The sequence below is a fragment of the Pezoporus occidentalis genome, unplaced genomic scaffold (assembly GCF_034315485.1).
Source record: "Pezoporus occidentalis ecotype Australia unplaced genomic scaffold, CSIRO_AGI_Poc_V1 ctg83, whole genome shotgun sequence".
Lineage (NCBI taxonomy): Eukaryota > Metazoa > Chordata > Aves > Psittaciformes > Psittacidae > Pezoporus > Pezoporus occidentalis.
The window spans coordinates 2,151,174-2,176,927 of record NW_026916192.1 but is presented as its reverse complement, the minus strand read 5'-3'; the positions used below and the strand labels follow the sequence as shown (position 1 = coordinate 2,176,927).

General features: G+C 36.9%; 1 long non-coding RNA gene across 2 annotated transcripts in view; it reads left to right on the top strand.

The window, feature by feature from the left end:
* Positions 1 to 10,296: 10,296 nt before the first annotated feature.
* The window catches only part of LOC134156212 (uncharacterized), a 160,038-nt gene continuing 144,580 nt past the window's right edge, over positions 10,297 to 25,754 (top strand). For both annotated transcript variants that reach the window (XR_009961857.1, XR_009961856.1), the window contains exons 1-2: positions 10,297 to 10,461; positions 14,019 to 14,086. This is a non-coding gene — a long non-coding RNA (uncharacterized LOC134156212). The remainder of the gene's footprint in view (positions 10,462 to 14,018; positions 14,087 to 25,754) is intronic.

The window sequence follows — 25,754 nt, the reverse complement described above, 5'->3', positions numbered from 1 at the left end:
ACTTGACTGAAGCATGAGTTAACTCGAGAGTTAACTGCAGCAATAATAATTATTATATAGCATAACATTGTTTAAAATGTAAGAGATAATGAATAAAAACGTTTGGCTTGAGAAAATACCACACATTAGCATTGCTAATAATTTGGGTCATTGTTACATTCTCTTCTGTAGAGCTGAAGTGTATTACCCCAGGTCTTCGTTTAGACTGCACAGCACAGATGGAGAGGGGTGGACAGGAAGGTGTTCTGAGGAAGGAAAGCCAAGGCTGGCTGGGCTTTGTGTAGGCAGATTATCCTTGCAGAATGCACCTCTGCAGGGGATTGTCCAAAATGGGACAGAAGGATTCAGGTGAGATGTGGGCAGAATTGAGTCTGACACTTGAGATCTGTTGGCGCTTTGCTGCCAAGGCTGCCACAGGGGTATCAAAATTACTTCAGTGTATCAAGCTTTTGCTACAAATCCTCATCTTACAGGTATTAAGTATGTGGGACAATCTGGCAAAGGCAGAAACTTTGTTAGCATTGAAATGACTGCAGAGTTGAAAGGGTTAATCCACATTGTTTCCACCTCCAGGAATGCTTCACATGCATACATCTCCATCAGGACAGCAATTCAGATGTTAGAATTGTTTGATCAAGCACTCAGACCAAAGGAATCTATTCCTTACAAACCATAGCTTAGAAAGGTTTCCGTGGGTTCTGTCAGCTTGGCTTTGCTCTTTTGTCTCCTAGGACTCATGATGGTGCTGCCTTCATGTGGGGAGCATTTGTTAAAATATACAGGTTTAAGAAAGAATGCAGGTCAATGTGCAGAGACTGTAAAGTGTTTTCATTACTAGAATAAGAATTTTTGAAGTTGCTTCTGGAATACAATATGTATTTATGTTTTTGACAAGCTAAGAAATTATTTGCTGTGAATTGGTAAAAGCCAGACAACCTGTGCTGTATTTTTTCTTGTAAATGCCACTTTACTTGAGGGGGAGATGTATCTTTATGCATAAATCCTCTGCTCAATTACAGCTTTTAAGTATGAGATGCCATCTTAACCATGCTGAATGTTTCCTTTTAAGCACTATGGTAAGAACACAAAAACCAATATTAATCAAGTTTTTCAAACATTTGTGTGGTGCTGTTATAGAGAAAGGGGAAAAATGAAGTGAATGTTATTTTAAACACAGATAGAACATGCCTTAGAAGTTTGCATTGTGTCTTTCTGTTGTCATAAGAATACAAGTGAAGCTTAATTTGGATCTTTCTCAGGGGAGTAAGCCCCTATGCTTTGAAAATTCAAAAGCTAGCTTAGAAACACCATATGCTGCACACATGGATGTAATATGAAAGGGTAGTGTAAGATACTGTCTTGGGCACATACCTATAGCTATAGGAGACAAAAAGCTGGTGTGGTTAACGTGTAGAGATCCATAGAACTGTTGCTGAAATAGCCCCTGAATTCACTGGGTATTTCCTCTCCAAAGGTCTCTCCAAATAAGTTTCCCAGTCACTCTAGAAACAGATGCAGAGGGTTTCTTTTTTCTGGTTTTCTTTTTTAATTCTCTCCACGTGCTATCCAGGTAGAGGGCATCAATGAATTGTTTTTCTGTTCTAGACTTTTTTGGCTCTTCCGAAGACTGTTGGAGCCATTTCGATTTTCCTCTCACGCTGTTCTCCACTCTTCATCGATTCATGTTATCCTGCAATCTGTGGAAGTTATTTGGCACTGAACCCTGTATCAAACTGCCATCTACATCAAAAAGTTAAGAATACTGAGAGTAATTTCTATCATCTCCCTCAGAATGTGGCTGAACCACCTCCATACACAGACCACCTTATACCAGAGATGCTTGACATAATTTCTTCAGGTGTACAATGCAAAATTTCATTCAAAGAAAATCCTTTTCTGCCTCTGCTCTGAGTAATGACTTCTTTCTTTCCATGCAGGGAAGTCAGCAGTGTCATGCAATTTATGGAAATACAATTGCTTGGTATTTGTTTATTTCAGTTCTTGCCAAGCCTGTGGCACTAGCACAAAACTAATTAGTTGACATTCTTGATCAGCCAAGAGGCAAAGTTCAGTCCATTTATATCTAGTATAATATTTTGAAGAGCTTTTAAAAACCATAATTATTTTTTTTTTGTGAAGTTAAAAATAAATAGTGCCTCCTGTGAGTAGCATAGGCCAAGATACAAATGCTCTGTAGCAGAAATGTTTGTTAATGAAAGGAATGCTCAGCTTTAATAAAATATGAGAATAGTTTACTTCTGTTTTCCTACAGAGTTGAGACAGGTACCCCCACTTCAGAACTGAAGGATACTCTGGCACAATAGAGTATATTGCCCCATCACTGAACTGAAACCAAACTCCTTGTATCTGCATTCCTTGTTCCATCAGCTTAATCTTGGTGGATATGTGGACATTTTATTTAATATGGCTGGAAGAAATATTTGATTAGAATGATTAGAATAGAGTGCAAGTAAGTCATGGAAGAGAATGTCAGTCAATTGGAGCACAGGTCATCAAAAATTCCAACTTTAGTCCTTTGAAATGAAGTCAGGAAGAGGCAAGAGTGTACCCTACGTGATCTTCATGTGCTTTATTGTAATAACTAGTTCTTAGCCTTGCAGTATCATCTTATTAATATAATTCAAATAGAAACAGGACTGTAATAGGTTATTAATACAAAAATGTACAGGAGAATCCAATTTTTTGCCGAACTCAGAGCTGCAACAGAGCAGAATTTGAAAAACTCTGCTTGCATGTGCCAGCAATATGATAATTCTGAATCATATTAAATAATAGAGCTGCCATCACCCAGTGGTATGTAGTAACAGCAGTCAGAAATGGGAAGGCATGTTGTGTGTCTCTTCCTAGTTGTCAATGACTATAGCAAATTCCTCAGTTCCTTAATTGCTGAAACAAATGTTACACCAGACTTTCCATATATGCATAACTTTTATCTGGTCTCTGTATAATGAAAGCTGCATTGAATCTGTTCCAGTTACAATATTCTATTTCTTAGTCTGTTCAGAGGAACAAAAATGTACCAAATCTCCTATTCAGTAGAATTTCTTTATAGATGTGAAAATGCCTTTCTCTTGCACTATTTCACAATGCTCTGGGGGATATCTCGAGTCCAAAGAACAAAAAGGCCAATTTGATGAGTGACTTTGAGGATACTTCTCTAACTTCAAACAATAGTTTCTGTCCTTAAAATGAAACAAATTAAACAGCATCTTTTGAAAAAAACTATGTGGGTATTCTCTAAGTTGAAGAGAAAGCCACATAGCCTGTTAGTTCTGCATTGCAAGGTGAAGAAAATCTTAGTAATAAGTAAGACTGGTGGTGGAATGGAGGAGAATTCCATGTTCCTCTTGCCATAAAACTACTTGAGACTGTTCCACTGTTGTTTATCACACAGTAAACCTGATCCTGCAGTTATGAAAATGCAGAATGCATGCCAAAAGTGTTGGTAATCCTCTGCCATTGTCAATGTTGTTAGATGAGTCAGTGTCTGAAACATCCATAAAAAGAACTGCTGGTAAATGAATACAGGAATTAAGGGGCACTTCCCAGTTTTTGCACATATAAACCACAATTTTGATCCACTGGTATGCTAAAGCTTTTCATTTATTCATATTCAAACATCAGGTAAGGATTCTTTTCCCAAAATGACAGGCAATTGCTCTTTTGAGCAGTTACAGGAATTTGTGTGTAGCACTGTGGGTTTTCTCATGGTGCCAGATGCTGATGGAGAAGCAAATTGGGAAGGAGGTCTTTAATGGGGCAGTTTCTCGTGTCAGTGAGGCATAGTGCAGTAGAGGTGCAGTACCACCAGGTCAGGGTTGCACTTACCCAATATCTTATTTATTACTGCCATTGGCAGCTGGAAAACTGGCAACATGCAAGTCTCACTCTAGGGAAGAAATACTACAGCTGAAAGGGAGATTTTTCAGGATACTTCTATCAGGATCCTCACATCCTCTCCTTTATAATTTTCTGTAGGAATGTGGAAGGCAGTGCGGGGATTGGCACATTACAGATGCACTTTAAAACTTTACAGGTTTGAAGTCAGTGGGTGTCTTTCTACAGTTTGGGATCCATCTGTTACTATATCAAAAATTAGGGAAAGAACTTACTGGTATGAATTTGGTTTATAAGAAAAGGTGTTGAGGTTGAAACATTGTAACAGCAGATATGAAAATATTTGCAACAAAAGCAAATAATGAAAGTTTAGCTTTTGGGTTACTTAATGTTGGGGAATAGAAAAATGCTAAAAACTGAGTCTTTGAAGACAATGCATCAGATGTTCTTACAGTGAGAGACTGGACTGGAAAGACATATAAAGAGGAAGTGGGAAGGCAGAGGTTAACTTCATGTGTTTTCTTACATAAATAACAGATTTCTTTGTTTAAAATACCCACTGGTGAGCAAGGGAGAGCTCCAGAACTGGAGATGGTATAAAAAATATAATTCCAAAAGCAGCAAGTAGAAAAGATGTGAATATTCTATAAAATTTTGTGTTTTTCAAGGTTTCTATCTCTTTCTTAGCAAAAATGTGTAATTTTTAAGTGATACAAGCCTCAGGCAACAAATATTTGGTGTCAACGAATTATGCAGGATTTATACATAATTTTTTAAATTTTCTGCTATTCAATACAAATCTTTTGTGTTACTATGGCAACCTTGATACAATCTGAAATGTATACAGTATTAGATACAAAGGGGCAAATCAGACCTGGTATCTCTCAGGGGTTGAAAGTGCTTTCTTACGCATCAAGATTATTCCAAAGCAAAGGGACTGACCAGTGAAATAAAGTCAACCCATCAGCCTTTTTGTCACCTTCTTCACAGCTATATGTGGATTGCGGTGAGGAAAAAAACCACATGCACCTAGGTTTAACATTTTTGTGCCCTCAGTGTAAGGGCCAGCCGTGTCTTAGTCATGTGTTAGAGGTGGGAGCACCCTTAAACCCATGAAGTTACTCTGACTTCAGACCTGTATAGGCATTGCATGCCACTATATGTAGGTTGTGTTCCTTCATGGCTAGTCAAACATGTAAAACTAATAAGTGACTTGTCCAAATCTGCCTCAGTCAGTGGCAAGCCCAGGGCAGGAATATGGCATTTCCTGGCATCCTGTCTCGTTCTTAATCAGCTAATCAGTCCCTTTCAGTATATCCCAAGTTTTTAATGACTGTGAATCTATTTATCGCATCTAAATAAGAATGCTTTCTGTTGCAAAGCATGAATAAAGGAAGAGCAAGGTTTAGTACTAACAGTGTTCCTTCCCTGTAACACAGAACGATCCATTTTAAAATTTTGCTATTAGGAAACGAAACATCATAAACTCCTTTAGTTCTTATTATCTGGTTTTACTTTATTTAAATGTGTTTTTTTAAGCAAGCAAAACATAAAACCTTCCCATACTGTGATTGATGACCTTTCTCATAGACTCTGTGAACAGGAACAACAGAAGAATATTGGAGCAATTAAGAAGTTTCTGCAGAGGCTGTACACATCAAAATGACTGGGACAGGCATTCAGCTGGATCATTGCCCCTTATACCTCAACTACTGTCAAATCAACTCTAACAGCACCCATGAAGACTATTTTAGGCATATCAGCAAAATGCGCAGTGAACTTTGAGCAGCAGTTAAAGGTATAAAATATATTGGCCTTGCAGTAACTTAAGTTGAGCTCCTCAGTAACATCTGTCCAGGCACTAATATCTTACCATTTACTATTTTTCTTGCCTTACAGATATTAGCTGTGAAGATAACATTCAAATTTTTTCACACAAGCCCCAGACTTTTTAATGTGTAAAAGCTAAACTAACCATAATGACATAGAACATTTGTGTGGACACTCTCCCTTTGAAATGCTAGTTAATAATGCAAGTAATTCAATGGAATGGAAAGAAATTTAGGCCAGATGGCAATGAAATGAATAAGTCAATTGCATATTAATATCTGCTGTTCTGGAATTGTTTTAACATCTTTTTTAGTAATGCAAGACTGGAAGACACCTTCTTGGGCACTGAGATGTGCTCTTTGTTGTTGATGACATTGTCATCTACAGCCTCTTTCCTGTACTTACCATACTGTTTTGATGCAGTGAAGTTCTTGCCCTCATTGCTTCCATTACAGGGCTATCCTAAAAAAACATTGGCTTTAATCCTTAGAATCTTTTTAATAGAGCCCTAGAATAGCTGACTGGGAGGAGCCTCTGGAGGTTATCTGCTTGAGACCTCGTTTGGAGCAGGGCTAGCATGGAGCAGGCTGCTCAGGGCCCTGTCCATCAAGTTTTTAATATCTCCAGGGATGAATATTCTTTCCATTGAAATCTGAAAATGTCAGTGCCAAAACTGTGCTCTAGCTTGAATAGGTCATCTTGTTGTCCAGAGCTTGTACCTTCATTTAATTTATAAAATAAAACCATATTACTTCTCAGCTTTCATTTTTGTAAGAGGAGGATTCCCTCTCTCCACCTTGTGTCTATATTTGTTTTCTTTTTTTCAGTCACTGACAACCAGCTCACTTCCAGATAATACCTGAAGAGTTTTAAAGTTAACTTCTTTGTATTTTGTGTCTTGTCTCTGACCTTATGGTGACATCTCGTACATCACTGATAATGTATGAATTCAGCCCAGTTACAGTTTGGGTAGTTCTGCCATGAACAATGCAGAACTTTGATTTTTCTCATTCTGAATGTAGTCTCTGGATAAATGCTTCTGTTTTGAGGATGCAAGGTGAATCAGTGATATTTTTCCAGGTAGCTACCCCTGCAGCTACTCCAGTATAAAGCAGTATATAACACCTTAAGCCAAAAAGTTTTATTTGTTTTCTTCTTTGTGGATTGAGATGTGGTTTGTTTTTGTAAAAAAAGATATTTATTTGGACTGACAAGGTAAGAAACTTTCCAGGATCTTCTCATGTTCTTTGGTGCTGATATATTCTGTAAACTGAGATTTGAAGATACATTTTTCAAGGGGATGGAGTATTTCAGCCTAAAAAGGAATCGGTGATACATATTATGCATAAAAGGGTTTCAGAAAAAGTTAAATAGCATCAAGTGGGTACTGGTAATGTATTTTAAAATCAGTTTGTTTTTTCTTCTTTTTGTCCCCTTACGACACTCCTACTTTCCTTTTAAATTTTATGGTTTCTCCTATAAGTACAAAAATTGATTCACTATATTTGAGTGGTTTCTAAAGCAGGCAAAATGACCAATCCCCATTTAATGAAGAGAAACATGAATTTCAGTTTATTTGTGCTCTTTAAATCCTCTTCTCAAGCTAAAGTCTAATTGCAATTTCTGAAAGAATGTTCTCTGAGTGTAGACAGAAGCCTGAAGCGGCAGGAAATTAAAATAAACTCTGGACTATAGAAAGCACAGTCTAGAAAGATCTTTGCTAGCTAAGGTATTAGCAAATTGAGGCAATCATGAGTGTCCTTGTTTCTGCAACCACATAGGAAAGCCACAATAAGGACGGGGGACAGTTTTTCTTGAGGGAATGGTAAATGCAGAATTTGAATCAATGCTCATTGATGTCAAGGGGCAGAGAAGTGAGATGCAAATAGAACTGGCTATTGACTGGGTGACAGTGCTGCTGCTATCATTATGCATGTGATAACGGTACCATGATACTAGCAACATTGTACATTTCTGTGCAATCCATACTGCTTGTTTTCAACTTAGTCTTTGTGATAGACCTCTTCTTTCTCTAAGGAGCTACAACCACAGGGCTTTTTTTTTGGCTGTTGATGCAGGTACCTCTCAGTAAATGTCTAGGTTGAATGTGAAACATTATTTATCTGCTAAATGAGGGAGCTTTCTTTCCAAGAGATAGCCTGTTTCTTTTCTGAATGCATACAATGTAAAAGTGTGTGCCATTATTAATAAATAAGGCATTGGGTAGGCTTTGTCTGGAAGTCTTATTGAAAGTAGCTATTACTATCCAGTAACTTGAAGAATGCATAATTGCCTTTGGGATATTGAAGCATGGAATAATTAGAGTGCAAGTTTGAGAAAACAGTGTTGTAATTCCTGAGAAGGACGATTTGCCACAACTGACTAATTTTTAGGCTTAATTTTTTTCCTGATTTATCCATGAATACTGCACAATTAAGTGTTTCAGAATACAAATGAATTATCAATTGTTTTGTGTAGAGATGTTTCAAAACCATGCTAATGCCAGTTATCTAAAATCAATGGTGGTTGACTCTGCCCTTCAGTTTTCTGATATTGCTATTTAGGATTTTAAGATTATTGTGGGCAAACTAGTCAGTAAACAAATTGACTGCTATTGAAAAGAAATCTTGTGTGGCAATGCTAAGTTCAGATGCAGCATCCGTTGTCTCATTAGAATTGAGCATCTCTCAATTCTGTCAAGCTTTAATCTTTTCACAGAAAGTGTAATTGGGCTATAGCTAGTTACGAACAGGAAAGTTTATCTCTCTGGCTGCTTAGTCTGCCTACTGCTAGGGAAGACTGGAGCAAATGAGCTTTTGTGATTATGAAACCTTCAGTGCCTGCTTGTATGCTTCCTCTTTCAGTAGAGAAAGGGAGAGCTGGACTTAGTTTTGCCCTTAGTTCTGTTTCCTTCCATCTCCAGATCTATTTGCTGTAGGGTCAATTGTTTACAGCTGTGGAAAGTATGGAAGAGTCTCTTTTTTTTCTGTATTGTTTTTCAATCACATCTGTATACTTCTCTGTACATGCGAAACATATTTACTAGGAAATGTGTGGACTGAAGATAAGGGCTTCTAAAGGTGTCATTAAAGCAATCTGCAAAAGCTACAGTGAGAACTTCTACCCAGGCCCTTCAGTATTATCTGATTGATAATCCCAGTACATCTTAATCTGTCACAACTTTAAGAGTAAATCTGTTATCTTGCCTGGAAAACAGATAATAGAGTTATAGGACAAGAGAGGATATTTTTTTAGTTTGCAAATTCTCAAACTGAAAATCTTTCAGCAGCATGTACTTGCTCTTTAAATCTCGTCTCACACGTGTGAATGTTACAATTGGCAATCCAGAGCTCTTTGTATGTTAGGAACTGTGCATAAAAATTAATTCAAGCAAAATGTAATTTATAAGAATAATAACATACTTTCCAAATGTTTCCTGTGTTAATCGTGGTGAAGACAGTTACTATAGTACCACTGCTAGATTTTATTGTAAATAAAGTAATTCAGTGGTGCATGTTCTCTTCAGAGTGTTACTGTTTGTTTAAAAGAAGTGAAGGATGCCAGTAGGAGATGGCAAGACAACCTTTTGTTTTCTGTTGAGTGAATTCTATGCTTAGTAACATTTTGATACAAAAGCAATAGAGCAGTGTTTATTTTCAGGAAAAGGTTCTGAACTTTGCTATTTGTCAATGGATATTTCTAGAATTTATGTACATATGAGAAGCAAAAAGAGTAAAGCATGTGTACCAAGTTTTCTGCCAAAATAAATATTAGACCCAGTACAAATAGTTCACCTAAATTATTAACTGTGTGGTAAATAAACACATTGAAGTTTGCTTACTACTGTTTACTCAAGGCATTTTGCTGCCATGAGGCTGGATATACCACTGAGACTTCCAATTAAATGTCACTGAGGAGCCTGTGAAAAGGTTTGACTCCAAAACCACACACAGGAGTCATTGGGCAGTTTTATTGGTAAATGTGGTTGTGACTTAAATACAAATTTCCAAAACCAGATTCCTGATATATTAAAAAGGGTTCAGAATAGTTTGTGCATACCAGTCTTGAAGGATGTGTTAAGGCCTTTGTAGCACCTTTATAGCAGCAAACACGCCCTCCTTACTAAACAGGTACTTCCATAGGTGAAAACTTTACTCACTGAGTTGCTTGAGATGAGAATAACATTCATGATGTAGCTGCCATGCCCTAGATTCTTATAATCCAGAGGGATTCTACTTCAGTTAGGTTCTGCTCTTTTTCTGTTGGTCCATCTCCAGCCTTCTGTGTTAATTGCCTTCATTCTGTTTTCCTGCTGGATGTTGCATTGATATATCTGCTTTCATGCTTTGGACCATCATTTAATTCAGCCTGTCATTTACATTACTACTGAGTTAAGTAAAACCTTTTATTCGATGTCTACTATCAGCTTTTTCTTATAGTTGAATTGTTAATAAGTTACTGTCAATAAACTAGATCCAGAGGTATTTGTCGGTGTATTAAAGGAATTTTTACATGACTGAAGAAACTCCAATCAATTTCTTACTAATCTCTGACCTGGCACACACTGAAACTGTGGTCAAAACAGAGATGAAACACCTTGACCTGGCTCTTCAGGCTCCTGGAAGAACTCGGAAACAGATGGGAGCTGGCATAAGAGGATAGGTGGGGAGTCTCCCTATGGAGAGGAAGGGTTGAAGAACTGTGCAAAACCAGCTTTCAGCCAGTGGTTGAGACAGAGCTTCTGGCAGGATATAGCATCCAGCATAAGTATAGGTGTGTTAGTTTTTAGCACAAGCCCAGCTAGGTAGAAGATTTTCCTCCATCCAGTGAGTTATCTTCTGCATATGTTGTTTTTCTGTAGTTTTTATATAAACCATTTTGTAAAATTTACAGATTTGAAATGGAGGCAAAAGGTGAAGTTGACCTTATTTCCAGGTTAATAAAGCTGTCTGCCGAGGTTTTGGTCTAGACTCTTGAAATGTTAAAATTCACCTTATTTGTTAAATGAGTAGCATCACAGCCTTTGTTTTCTTTCCCATTGTGTGCAGTGTTCATTAGAGCAAAGTAGGAGAAAGCAATAAAAACACAAGTGGCCTTTTTGGCACCTGGGTTACATGTGAAAAAGAACTGCTAAATCATTTCAACTCCAAGTGTTAATTACTTTGCTGCACATTGGCACATTAAATGTGTAGCAAAAATATGTTTCTTTTTAGGTGCTGTGTGTGTATGATGTAGTTTGCCAAGTGTTTCTTGTTGAATTTTGTGAGTTTTCTTTTTGTAGTCAAATTTTATTTAATTTCATGTACCAGGTGTCTCCAGTGGAAATGTGTGTCTTGAACTGAGTCCTTAATGCTTGCTTAATTTCAGTATGTGAAGAAGAGCTTTCACAAAATCCAACTGGAAGAATTCTTTAGGGTCAGGTGAAGTCTTTTAATTCATAGGAAAAGTATCTCTTAGTGTGGAAATTCCTGAAAGCCATTTTAGGAGGATGCAGGGGCAATCCTGCTTCATACTGAAGTGGGAACTTAGAACTGATTGTCAGATTCAAGTTTGTGTGACTGCAGCATCTCATTATATGTATGTATGTGTGTATATATATATATATATTACATAATTCCTAACAGTGATCCTATATAAGGTCCTGTCTTGTACCTTACTTATTGTCTAGCTTTTGTAGAGCCTTAATTTTCCTTCTGGATAAAATCAAAGCTGGATCTTTTCTTTCCTGTAATAATACAATTCATATCTGTATGAAATATCTCTTAAGGCTCATGTGACATAAGAGGCAATCACAGATAAAAGAAAATGGATAGACTGTAAAATGGCTCCTAGAAGAAAAGTAATTTTCTGAGATTCATGCATTGCTCTCTAATTCACAAATAATGCAGTATGTATTTAGGTTGCTATAAAGAGTAATTACTGAATACGGAGTTCAGAATTCATAATAAAGCAAAAGCATATCTGGAATTGTTGAGTAAAGATGAACTATAAAAATACGTACTTCAAATATTTAACTACTTCTCTTCATAAATCACTTGCTAATAAATGCAAAACAAAGGCATCAGAAGAAAAATCACTTTTTAAGGAAAATAACTTTCAAAACCACTTTTGTCCATCATAAATTCTTCTGCAAATAGTGGGTACAAAGTCTGTATTGAAAAAAAAAAAACAACCCTCAAACTGCTTTTCCTTCTCTCTCTTCTGTTGTCAATTAGAAACAAGAATCACCAAAACTGGATAGATGGAAGATAGACTGTTAGTCCAATCTTGATATAACTTAACAGTGAAAACTTCATTAGATTCCTTAAATATGAAGGCACCTGCAGAATTGTTAACAGACTTATTGCAACAAGGTTAAGATGGAACAAAGGCTCTTGGAAAGCTAGTGTGTTATAAGATCCAGCTAGTACAGCTCTTCAGAAGTGAGATTCTATGTGTACCAAAACCCTACAAGAAAAACACAGGCCTATATATAATTCTGGCTGCTAGCAGATGTGATTGTAAAGCCCTGATTCAGTTCTGTCTTAAAGCAGCTTTGGAATTCATCTTGTCGTTGTGGTTTAAGCCCAGATGGTAACTAAGAACCATGAAGCCATTTGCTCACTTCCCCTTTTTGTTCCACTCTGGGTGGGAGGGAAGGGTGTAAACAGCATGGGTTGAAATAAGAACAGTCCAGGAGAGTATAATATAAAAGTATGACTAATAATAATGTTAAGGAGATAACAAGGGCAGATATATAAAACTAAAAAGGGAAAGGAGAGAAAACCAAATGAATAAACACAAGTGATGCACAATACAATTGCTCTACACCCACTGACTAATGCCTGACCTGAGCAGTGGTCTGGCTCCTCCGGGTGACTGATTCTAGTTTATGTACTGAGCATGATGTACTGTGGTATGGAATACCTCTTTGGCTAGTTTGGGTCCAGTGTCCTGTCTCTGCTGCCTCCTGGCTTCTTGTGCCCCTCCTCACTAGCAGAGCATGAGACTGAAAAGTCCCTGATCAGAGTAAGTGCTACTCAGCAACAGCTAAAACATCAGTGTGTTACCAGTATTTTTCTCAAATAAAGCTGAAACACAGCACTGCACCAGCTACTAGGAAGGAGAAAAATAACTGCTACAGCTGAACCCAGGACGGTCATGAAAATTGTTTTATTTAGGCAGAAAGCACGTGGAAACTCAGTCTCAAGTGTTTGAAGAGAGCTTCTAAACTGAGCTTTGATCATTGATTTTACTGGCATTGAAGTTAATACAAGCTTCATTGGAAGCTGAAACACCTGTGCTTTCATCCGCAAAATATAGCACAGAAGAGGAAACGCTGCTAGTGTTAAACATCACTGGAAAATGCAGAGGAGCAGAAACATTGTTGAAATGTAAAATACTAAGACAAAATATTTACATTTTATCAAAACTGGGTTTTAAAATTAAGCTGTTCTGATATTTAAATATTTAGCTACCCACAAGAATATTTTGACTACTCAAAGTTGCTTAGTTGTCAGTAATTATTTACTAACCTTATCCTTCAGGGTTGATAGACATACTTGTGTCCTAGTGTCCAAAACACTCTGCCTCTACCAGAGCAATCTACTTCCAGATATAGCTAAGACAAAATGCCTTTGAAAAGTCTCAGAGAGATAGGATGTTTCACTGGGTCAAGTATTCTCTGCTGTATTTTGATGAATCAGCTCATTTAGCAGCTGATGATTCTTGGTACAATTGGTTTTTTTCATGATAACCTACTGACAGTCTCAATGGTGGTTTTATTCCAATGAAGACTAGAGGACTGAGCCCCTATCAACAGCCTCTGTTACTGTTGACTCTGAGTTTGCTTAATCTACACAGCTGTTATCAAAGCGTATTTTCCCAATTTTTATTTTCAATATCCTTGATAGGACCCTCTGTGTCTGATGTAAGAGCACGTAAGTTTTTGTTATTGGGGGCAGGAATTTTTGAAACTCAGTCTTGTTGTTACTGCTCCAACAGCTTTTGCGATGGTCAGTATTGCATGGGTGGAGTAACACAGCCATTTTCCAGACCCCATCAAGTGCACAAGGACACACGGAGTGAGTGGAAATAATAGCAGTGACCATCTGTGTTCTTTGTTGTTGTCAGTGTAGAGTCAGTGAACCTGTTCAGTCTTGTGAGCCTGATATGCATCATGGCAACAGAAGAATGATTATAAGCGATGCAAGTCAAACAATATCAATGATGTATAGAAATGAAAGGAATTCTCTGTTTCTGAACCCCAGAGATAACCTTTAAATAGCTGTTGGTAGCTGTATTTTCAGGACTCTAAATTCTTCATGTTTCCCTGTCTATTCTATCTCTAGGGATGAAGCCAGGAGAAGAAATATCTGTGGAAGCTCAGTGCAGGCAGTATTAGCAAAGTTCTAGAGAGGTAAGTGGCTTTGAATTCCTTATTAAACTTGCTAGATTGTAGTGAGACTAAAGCTAAATGTTAAGGCCACAAAGACAGGGTTAGGAAAAGTAGAGGCTGTTTGTCAGAATAACTGCAGTATTCAACAAAGTATGCTTAAAAATATGTAAGCATAGGTCTGGCTTTCTTTTGGCTGCTTCCTGTATTTCAGAAAAATTTAGGTTAGAAACCAACGCTGTAGCTTCTGATCCTGAATGAATCATGGTATTCAGGAAGTTACAGAAGGGTGAATTGAGAGTTGGCATCTTTTGAATTCTGTAAGTTTTGATTTCTGGTTGACAGTAGCATCTCAAGTCCATGTTAAAGCTAGAGTAACATTTAGGATTAGGAACAGTAGAACAGCCTGGATGACTGCTAGAAGAGAGAATTTTTGGAAAGCAAAACCTAGCACCAGGAATTTTAAATTACTTGATCTTAGTTTTTGGGTTATGATAGGGCCTTAAATTGGTAATATGTGGAGTCAGGAATAGCAAGGACAACATAAAGTGAATGTTACAGTATTTGTCATATTCCAAAGAAGTTAACTGAGGATTGGTAATGGATGGTTTCCTATTGCTTATTCTTATGAGTTAGTTGTAGTAGGCTCTTATAACTTCATTGGAGTTTCTGAGTATCTTTGAAAGTTCTCAGTTGGAAAACAAATGTGTACAGTGTTGATAGTTGGCAGGTACAAATTCAACTGGCTGAAGCTGTTTTCTCTTTAGACCATTGCTGATTTTTTGAGCTTGTATTTGTTAACAAAAGGACACTTCGAGTTATGACCTCTCTCCTGGATGGTTTGTTTTTTAAACCAGTGACAAAGTTGCATATCCGGAGGTTGCCATTTCTCAGATGCTCTTAGAGCCAAATTTTGTATCAAAAGTTTTGTATATTGGCTTTCAGTCTTATTTGTAGATTCCCAGTAGCATCCTCTAGCCATTTTCATTGGTTTCACTTAGAAGCTTCCTCAAAGTCATGGCTTTTTGCAGGACATATTTTCAAGACAGAGTTTCTAAGAAGTAGTAGTACAAAGTATAAAATTCAAATCAACTGACTGCTGACTACATGGCCACTTAATAAAGAACTGTTCAGAGTTTATGTGAATCTTGTGGTGTTGTCAATAGATTATTATTTATTGTGATGCCACCTGAATCCTATGATGTTGAGGTACCCCCACATCACAGATGGTTCTTATCCCTTGACTGTTTAATTGGCACATCTTAAATTATGTTATGCAGATGTGACAACTTGAAATGTTTTGTACAAGAACAGATGCCCTGTTGCACAAAAACATGATACAGTTTTTCCATTTAAGGAGGCATTTAAGAGCTTAAATGGTGTTATTCTCTTAGGCTTTTCTTTTCCAAAGGAAGTGGCACCAGTGGATGTCTTCAAATGTTTTTGAAATTCAGTATGAGTATGTGTTTTCCTATCAAAATATCAAATATTGGAAAACAAGTGTGACAATTTCTGCTTCCTAGTAACTGGAATAAGCATTGGATGTGAAATTTCCTTAAGACATACAGGGCTGGTTTTAAAAGGAAAAGCTTATTCGCAAATAAACTGTTTACAGTATGTAATGAAATGAATAATATAATTCTTGTGGAAGGTGGACTTTTTAGCTGCCTCTTTCACAGAAGGTAAAGAGAAACATTAAAAATACATTTGCCACTGATAGGTTGAATTCATTTTAGCTGGCATAAATAGGACAGATGAGCTATTCAAATGTCTGATGAGCACTATATTATGAAATATTTATCACCTTCTCATGGTCATTGCATGAGAGACCAATAATTTGTTTTCTCTCGGCACTGGTATTTTGTGGCGCTTATAATAAATTATACATTGCAAGCTTACATCCTTCACCCTTTTTCTATTTACCTATCTAGTCTGAGATCTCATTCATCAAAATGTAGCTGCCTCTGGGACAAAAATGAGGCTACAAATTCATGTATTCTAAAAAATCATGGAATTTATAATGCATAATGGTACTGGGGGCAAAATGGATAGAGAGTATCATACCAAACAGCTGACCTTTAAAGGGAGGAAATGGAAAGAGCAGAATATTTAGAGAAGTATAAATATATCTATAGGCAGATGTTCACCTTGGTCATGCTGTCTGCTGATTTTTGATTTAGGATAACACCTCTGAACAATCAAAGCTGTTCAGATTTTTGCTTATTACCAAGCTTAAGCCAGTGTCATGGATCTAGTTCTTATTATGACCACTGAATTCCCTAAAGTGTTCTATGTTGGAGTAGTAGAAATTGTCTTTTATTTGCTTTGCATTGATGCAGAGGATTTAATGAAGGAAATATTAGGATGAAATGAAAAATAGCATTCCCAAATGATAGTTTTTAGCATTAAAGACCCTATATCTAAATACTGTAAAGACAAGAAGATGTATTTCAAAAAGCAAAAACTTGGTTCTGGGATTGCTTTAAAATATTAAGATAATTGGGACCCTTTAAATCTCAAACATCATTCTTTTTCAATGTGGGGGAGAAATAATCCTCTTATTTGTATTGCCAAATTTTAGTCAGGGGCCCCTGTTTTTCGTTCTCAAGAATTCCTGCTTAGGACATTAAAGCAGAACTGTGCTCCTGCACAAGAAATGGTGATGTTGTCTTGAGGTGTTCTGTGTTAGATAGTGAGTGTTTTTGTCTTTCTTGCAGCTTCCAACCAGAAATCATTTGGCCTCAGTGTAGAGATAAGACCACCCATTGCCTTTGTCGGCTTCATCAACACTCTGATTTAGTTTCCTGAACAAGTTCATTATTCACTGCTCAAAAAGTCTTTAGAGATTTATCATTTCTGCAAAGTGCATAAGCCTGTAAATTAATTTCTCACAACAAAATCATTCAAAATGATCACTCTACAGGATTTTTAAATGACCTTCTACTTGGATGTTATAGGGAAAATAAACCTGGAGCCTTTCTCAATCAATCCAGTTGAAATACTGTATACATTTTGACCATAGAGTCCCCTGGTAAGGTACGGTTTTGGAGTTTGTGTTGCCCAGAAATGTGTGAAATTTATTAATTTATTTTTTAATGAGAAACTTAAGCATGTTAATTCTTGTGTCTATGGAACATAGTGTTTCACTTTAACAGTGTAGGGATCAAGATTGCAGGTCTTTGAAAGCTGCACTTGTATTTTAGGAATCCCAGAAGTTTTAAAGGCACAGTAGACTTGATTTGCTGATCCCACATTTTAACACTTTAACAGGACCAAATTTTAGTTCCATAATTTCAAGTGCTCTTAAGGGGGCTGAAGCACCTCTCGTATGAAGACAGGCTAAGTTGGGGCTGTTCAGCCTGGAGAAGAGAAGGCTGCATGGAGACCTCATAGCAGCCTTCCAGTATCTGAACAGGACCTACAAGGATGCTGGAGAAGGGACTGTAGTGATAGGACAATGGGTAAGGGTTTAAACTTCAACAGGGGAAGTTCAGAGTAGATATAAGGAAGAAGGTCTTTACTGTGAGGGTGCTGAGGCACTGAACAGGTTGCCCGAAGAAGTGGTAAATGCTCCATCCCTGGCAGTGTTCAAGGCCAGGTTGGACAGAGCCTTGGGTGACGCTCTAGTGTGAGGTGTCCCTGCCCATGGCAGGGGGGGTGGAACTGGGTGATCTTAAGGTCCTTTCCAACCCTAACTGTTCTATGATTTTGAGCATGTGCTGATAAATCAGTGTGCGTTAGGTCTGGTAGCAGCAGCGTAGCTCTGTCTTGCTCTTGTGACATCCATAGAAATTCCAGATACCACATAGTCTCCACAGCTCTAGTGTAGCCACAAGCTGGCAATTAGATGCCCAGATGATACCTGTTAAGTCGGAGAACTTTGAAATATAACTGTGTAGTTAAGGTAAACAGACAGAGATCATTGCTATCTGGAGTTTGATTTTAAGAAGGTGTGTTTATACGGATATTAAAAACAATTTGCTTGATGCAGGATTTTCCCATTTCCTGGAGAAGAAGGCTTTCAGGTTTGCAGTACCTAATCTACTGGTGTTTTCTCCAATTTACCATTTGTCCATCATAACCCTGTGGTCCCACTGGTATAATTTGCCATTGTATAGATTTTTATTATTCTTTTCTTGGAATCATTCTCAGTATTTCCACTGAACAAATGTTTGGTTCCTTTCATGAAAATGATGCTGGAAACATATTATGCCAAGAAATATTCCTTCTGACTGTACAGAAAGATTTTCTTACTGCTAATTCCAGAGTGTAGTGCCAGTTGCATTAAGATTTTTAGATGTAAGTCTATTCTTAGGAAGAGAGCAAAGGAAAAAAATTACAAAAGTAAAAGTTGTTAGTCCCGCATTGGTAAAAGCTGTTAGTCCTGCATCGGGATCCCTGCGTACTGAGTACTGTGTAAACACAGGGAAAGCATGTGTGTTCTTTGCATATTTTATTAGTACATAATTTAGAATCGATTTAATAACTTTCAAGGAGTTAGTGAGATCATTTGTTGCAAACAAATTATCCAGTAAAACAGTCTTTTCCCTTTAATTGTTTTTGTTTGTATATACACATGCAGATAAATACATATAACTGCTAAATGTGTTTGCTATTTCTGTACGCAAATTATGCTATCAGCTGGTTTTAGAACTGCTCTATTTGCAGTTGATGATGTAAGGATGGGATTAGGTACAAAAGAGGAGCTTCATTGTCACTGACTTTCAACACTGACTTGCCCTCAAAAGCTTTCCCTTTCTCTATTCTGCTGTTGTTTCTATAATCAATTACTTCTGCCTGAATTACGATTTGAGTTGTTTTTTTGTTTGGAGGTTTTTGGGTTTTTTTTGGTTTTATTTTTGATTGTGATTTGCTTGTTTTTTTTCAGGTGAATAATAAATTATGAATAATGGGTAATCACTTCTTTGTAAGGAAAATTTATGGAGTTAATGATGAAAACTTTTGGACTTCATGAGGAAACCTGAGGTAATGTTGGCCTCATCTAAAAGAGCAGGACTATTTGGTACAAGAATGTGCTCATGAACAACTTTAGCATTCATGCAATGCCATTTTATTATTGCTGTTGTTATAATTGTAATATTTTGATTAATGTTATGATAGTAATCTGTAAAAATTAAAATAATTTAATCATATTCTAGAAGAACAGTTATGTTCTCATACTTCAGTCTTTCCACACTGCACAAGGATGACATGAAAAGGCATACTTTTGGTCGTATAGCCATTTTTTTCCTCAGTTTAGATAAGATAGCTTAGTTGCATAAAACAGTTTTCAGGTTTGTCATGGGAATGACATCCAAAGGTATAATAATGCTTCCAAGAAACAAATGTGAACTAAAGCATTCTCTCAGCCAATTTAAAAACTTGACAAAAGGAAGGGAATACAAGTTGACAAATAAAGCCAGATGTTTGTGTATCAAAAGGTACCAATATACAACAAGGGTATTTACACCTTCAGTGATTCTAGGAGTAAGTGTGGAAAGATTGTTAAATTATTTTCAGTAAAATGTTCTGTTAAAAATCAAGGCCAATAATTTACAAGACTTCTTTCAAACTTGTGGGCAACATGTTTAGATAAAAAATACCCTCGTTTCTCAGTCAAATTCTGACTTCAAGTTCTTTATTTCACAACTGTCCACTCTCTTCTTGTTCTTACAGACTACTTTAAATATATATTTCACTATAAGATTACTCAGTCACTTTCTGACTCTTTTTAGGAGCTGATTTGCTGGGAGAGGGAGGGCTATAGGGGAATTCCAATCTGCGGTTCGAATTGTTCTATGCAGCTCATGGCTTGATTTGAGTGACAACTAGCTTCCTATCTCCACTATAAAGCATATCTTCAGGATTATGCAGTCTTGACAGACTCCAGTGAGGAATTGCCACAATGCTCACTACTTCACAGGCACCTACCTAGGCTGGTCCTTAAATTTGTATTTATAACATAGTCACTCTGTCTGAAGGGGTAAACACTCTACTTAAATACAGCCTAGTAGGCTTTCCCTTTTTACTCAGGTTACAGTGATGGAGGAGCCTTAGAGTTTGTTGTCTGTTTGGTCTGATAAAATGGTTGGAAGGGGCATGGCTACTTGAACTTTCTTATTAATTCAAGCAAAAATACCAAACTGGCTGAATTTGTATGTAAGGCCATATAAACTGAACTATGTATCTTACGCACAAACCCCTGTTTTACTTAATACTTGTTACTGAACTATGGACTCTCTGATATCCAGCAAATATTTATGCTTGTTTCTGCTGATATAGAAGTTCCAAGTTCTGTTTGTTCTGCAAATCCATAGGCCTCGTGGGGCTGGTGGTGGAGTTGTTAACAACTCAGCAGATGTGAGATTATGCAGAATACTGCTCCATACTTGAGATTTTAGAGGACATGATGATGCTTTGATCAATAAAGACTGAATGTGGACGTGAGCAAAGACTCCTAAAGGACAGACTGTTTTCAAAGTGTATTTCTAATTTTACATATTTCATATATAAATAGGAAGGTTCTTTTGATAATGGACTTGATTGTCATCATGTGGATAGTGCTTACTCCTACTTTAAGGAGAATGTACTGCAACAGTGAAGCAGAACAAAAGACGCTCTTCTACCATACAGGGTAGGCTGTCAGTGAATTCAGTCTTTCATTTTGTTAATAAAAATGTTTAAATTCACCCCCCCCCCCCCTTAAGTGATCATGAACCTCAAAAAAGAGCAACAGAAAGCAAAAATACTCAAGAGAAAGCTAAACATCTTCTTTTCAGGAGTACATATGAGAGAGTATAATAAAATGAGTTTTGTGAGATGCTACCTATATGCTAGCTTAACATTTTTATACAAAAAGTGGTTTTAATTGAAAACTCTTCCTGATTTCTCTGAAAGGACTATAGTTATAGTAGAATTAATATTAAATTTTTCTAGTTATAATTGATTACTCTTGTTCTGAAGCTTAAAATTTGCCAGACTGTTTTTTTTGTCTATTTTCTTTAATGTCCTTTACTAACAGGTGTATGTGATGAATGCTAAAGTTTATTTTGGGATGAACCCATCTAGCCAGTCATTTCCAAGAACAGTTAATTATTATCATGTTGTTTGTATTGAAAACATATTAAAACTCAAATAGTTCAAAAGCATAAGCAGGCACAAAGCAAAGCCTGTTATGGTACTGTTTACCAACAGATTTATAATTACAAAAAAAATTAAGCATGAAACAGAACACTTTTCATTTTCTGCCTTAATAGTATGAAATATTTGATGTTTCTTTACAGATTACTCTGGAAAAGCTTTGAAGGTGAATAATTCTGAAGGTTGTCATGGTATTTTAGCAGGACCCAAACATATTGCCTTTAAAACACCCGTGTCCTTTTTCCTACAGATAATCTGAATGCCCAAGGAAAGGAGAGAGGCTATTCCAGAACTCAGTCCTCCAATCACAATAATTATAATACATAAAATAATTTCATGAGGAATAATACATAATGCCAGTGTTTCTCTCTCATAAATGCCTTTATTTAAAGCTGTAATACAAAACTATGGAATACCTTAAAGAGTGTATGAGTTACACACTGTTTGAATTTGAAGGCTATGTCTAAATGCCTCTAGTCGCATGTATCTACAGTTCTGATAAAGAAATTCAGATTATTCTCAGTTCATCTCCCTGTCTTTACATAAGCAATGCTGTCTGTGCAGAATATATCATAGGAGATTCTGCTTTCATTCATCAGTGCTCTTAAATGAAATTTGTTAGTGTGTATGAGAAATATCATCAACTTTTAGGAACTAGATATTCCCTTGAAAAGCAGTAACTGTTTTCCTTTTTTGTCTTTTATACCTTTGCATTTGAAGAGGAGATTTAATAAACATCCTTTCCAAAGCTTATCCTTGGCAGCTGATCCTTGGGAACTGATTTGTAGAATAGTTTTAAAAACCTCACAGCAGTTGTTTGAGCCTTCTGTTGAGGGGAGCATACAGCCTTTCCAGTCTCTCTTCTGGAAGCTGCCTCTTCAGGTATAGCAAACCATTTTCTTGTGTTCATGGCTATTGTCTGTGTTGCTCATCCCCACAAAGAGCAGATTATCTTCATGGAACAATTATGCAGTGTAAGTAACTGCTGTATACATCTGACATATATCAATATCAATAGCTGATTGCAGTCAGAAGCCTCCTGAAGGCCAAATCCTTGTCTTCCTAAATGGGGGAGGATCTCTGCACTCTGTGTTCTGCACATGGCTGTTATAGCAGGAGGGTCATTTATGTAGGTAATGCCTGAGCTGATGTCAAGGAATTGACTGCAGGGAAGGTGAAGATCTCAGTGGGAGGTTTGTGTTTGTAAATAGCTTACCTATGTGCTGTAAAGAATTTCTTTCTCCTTAGTTTTGAACAAACCAAGCACATATGTTTCACACTGGAGAAGTCTGGCTGTTTTCCCTGTTTCTGACATCTCCTGATTTTTCATTTTCCAGTATGCATTCCAAATTCAGGAAAATTATGAATATTCAAGAATTAATCCCCTGCTAAACAGTAAGGTTTTAAGAGCTTAAAATGCAGTTGTTTTGTTTGTTTGGTTGGTTTGGGTTTTTTTTCAACAGAGCCATATTTGCAGTAAGTGTCCCCAAATTCCTTACAAAGGAATCTTTTCTCAAAGTTAGGCTATACTACCTGAGGATCTTGTTCAGCCTTTACTCATTCTGTGCTCTGGTAAACACTGTTTTTTCAGTGATGTTTTTGCCTATGTAAGAGTCTAAACATTTGCCTTCAGAACTGGTGGAAATTTTCAAATGCAGGTGTTGGAGCAGTGGCCGGTGACAGCAGCATCCATGAGCTCAGTGTGAAGTCTCTTGTGATTTCTTCTGTGCTGCTCTTGTGCTTGACAAAGGCTCCTTGTAAACAGAAAGATGCATTCCTCCCTCTGTGTGCCTTCAATCTCTCCTTTGCTACAGGAAACTCAACAATAACAAGGCTTGCTGCATTGTGGTCTCCTGCCCTTGCTAATGCTGGGGTTTTGTTTCCTTGGACTCTAGTGTTCATCTGTATCTGTCTTCTTTTTTTACTGTTTTGTACTTTGATTGCAAGATCCTTTGCCTGAGAGTCAATTTGTTCTGTGTTTGCACAGCACCTGGCACCATGGGGACCAGATCCATTATGGCATTGTTGTAGTTTAGATAGGAATAGCCAGTTGGTAGCTATTGTGAGAACTTCGTCTTTGTTTTATTTCTTGGAGTCTTTGGGATTTATGTGTCTCGTTATCAGGGTTAAGTTGCCCTAGTCAGTCTTTGGAGCTTAGTAACTTTTTCTTTTGTTAAAAGTAGATTTCCTGTGAGGATTCATTCCTGTACTCTCTACCACAGTGATAGAACAGAAGGTTGTAAATCAGGCTGATTTGAGTGTAAATTATTCAGAGTTTTTCTCTTCACTGTATAAGATTCCCAGCAGAATATTACTACTCCATGAGCTACTCCTGATTATTTGAGTTCCAAAACTATATGTAGTTTCTTCGCAAACCAAATTAAAAAGAATATATTTGATTTGGTCCTTGCTCTCAAGAAAGAAAGGTGCATTGAATGATTAGCATGCAGTGGGAGCCTTGTTGTTGAGCTAATGAATTCAAAAGATTTTGAACCATAACTTACAATACATAAAGTTAGATGATTCTCTATCATTGTAATCTTTTCAGTGGGTTCAGTACAGTAGAACTTTACATGTGAGTTGTTGCTGGCTTTGTAATTGAAATACTGACTTTATTAAGAAGATTTGCCTGAATAAAGGTTACTCATACATAAAAGTCTGTAGAATCTGTCTTGGTTTTTCTGGAGGTGAGGCTTGACTGGGAGAGAAATAAGGGCCTGGTGCTTTGTTTACTTGTAATTATCTGAAGTGGGGCTTCCTGTAATTAGTGGATAGACAGACAAGAGTTAGTTTAATAGTCATTGCTTCCTAGGTAGGAAATGGTTTGTGTTGCTTTCTTCTCATGTACTTTATAAACTAAATACATCAGCTCATAAAGATCTGACTGGATGATTTTAAGAAGATCATAAAGTGAACAAAAAGCATGTGCTAAACAAGAATGGAATTTGCTGGAATATTCTGGATTCAAAGGTATAAAAATTTCAAGTTATATTTTAAAATACATTTTTTCATAAAGAAAAAATAAAGCATCTCATAATATTTTAGAATTTTCATATTTAAAAAAAATGATCCTATATAGCTTATTCCAGTTTGTCCTTCAGACAATTAGATTTGAAATTGGATGCACAGAGATATTCAGGAATACAATTGAAAATGAATGTAACAAAGATTTCCATAATAGCTGTGAATTTCCTTTGTGGGATTTTTGACTACTGAATCTCAAACATCTGTATGCCAAGCTGCTACATGTGAGTTAGAGTAAGCAACTTTATGCTCTCTAACAGTTTTAATGAATAAGATCTGAACAATATGGAATCTGACAAACAGTCATTCTGAAAATTAGATTTATCTATAGTGGTAAATTCTCCTTCTGGAGTAACTCAGGAACTTTTTCAACATCTAAAATTCAAGAATGAAACCATGAGTGTGCGTGAGCTGAAAACCAGCAATTTATGTATTACCGTAAGCAGTGTGCAAAATCTCTACAAGGGCTGTCGCTAATACCGTGAATAAAAGGTGATTTCATAACTTCAACCCAAAGGATAATAGAGATGATTTTGTCTCCTCATTTTGTGCTGAACCTAGGCTTTTATTTTGTGAAGTTGACTGTGTCTAAGCAGTCTCAGTGCCTTTCATAGGAGTTGCACTGTCTACAGTCAAATTCTAACAAAAGTAAATTCTCTGTCACCAGACTAGATTTTGTTTGACACTTTAGGCAAGCACAGATTTGTAGATCCCATGGTTTGAGTCAGTAGTTTTCAACTAGTTTAGGTAGAAATGTGTATTAGGCAAACTCTGTTTCCCCAGAGATACTGACTTTTTAGCTGCAAAGGGAAAGGGTTAAAATCACAAAAAAATGCAACGAGGCAGTGAGAAGGTTTCTTGTGCTGTTTTCCTTCTGTGTATTCAGCTCAAGTGCTGCAGTTGTGGTGAGCAGCACTGAATGTATCCATCCTCAGACATGTCTCTAGGAAAAGAGTAAATCTGAGGTGTAAAGATCTATACTTCCTGTGAAAAAAAAAAAGTGATTGTTAAAAGAAGTGTTTCATCACATGGTAGAAATCTTGCTGGAAGCTGCAGTGACAAAAAGTGTAATTCCAGGTGGGAGAGGCAGGAAGAAGGACCATCAGACCTCACTTACTTGAAAAGTATAAGCAGGGTCCGTTGGCCAAGGTGGTCTGCAGTGTTATGTCTGACATGAAGTTATTTTTCACTAGGGCAGCCTTTCATTCATTGTCCTGCTGCCACAGCCTTCCCTTTCTCCCATCCCTCTTTTCACTGCTGTGCTCTACATTCAGTTCTCTCTTTCCTTTCCAACTCCAGCGCTACTGAAAGGTTCTTCCCCCTTCAGTATTCCTACACTCTCCACAACCTTGTATGTATATTTAATATTACTTCAACTGAAAGATTTAAAATATCTAATTTTACACATAGTTAGCTCCGTAACTTATTTTGGAGGCTCCTCTTTTCCTCCTTTTCCTTACTAAATAGCTTTTGTTAAGCACATTTATTATAGCTTTTCTTTGACTGGACATTCAACAAATTAGTCTAA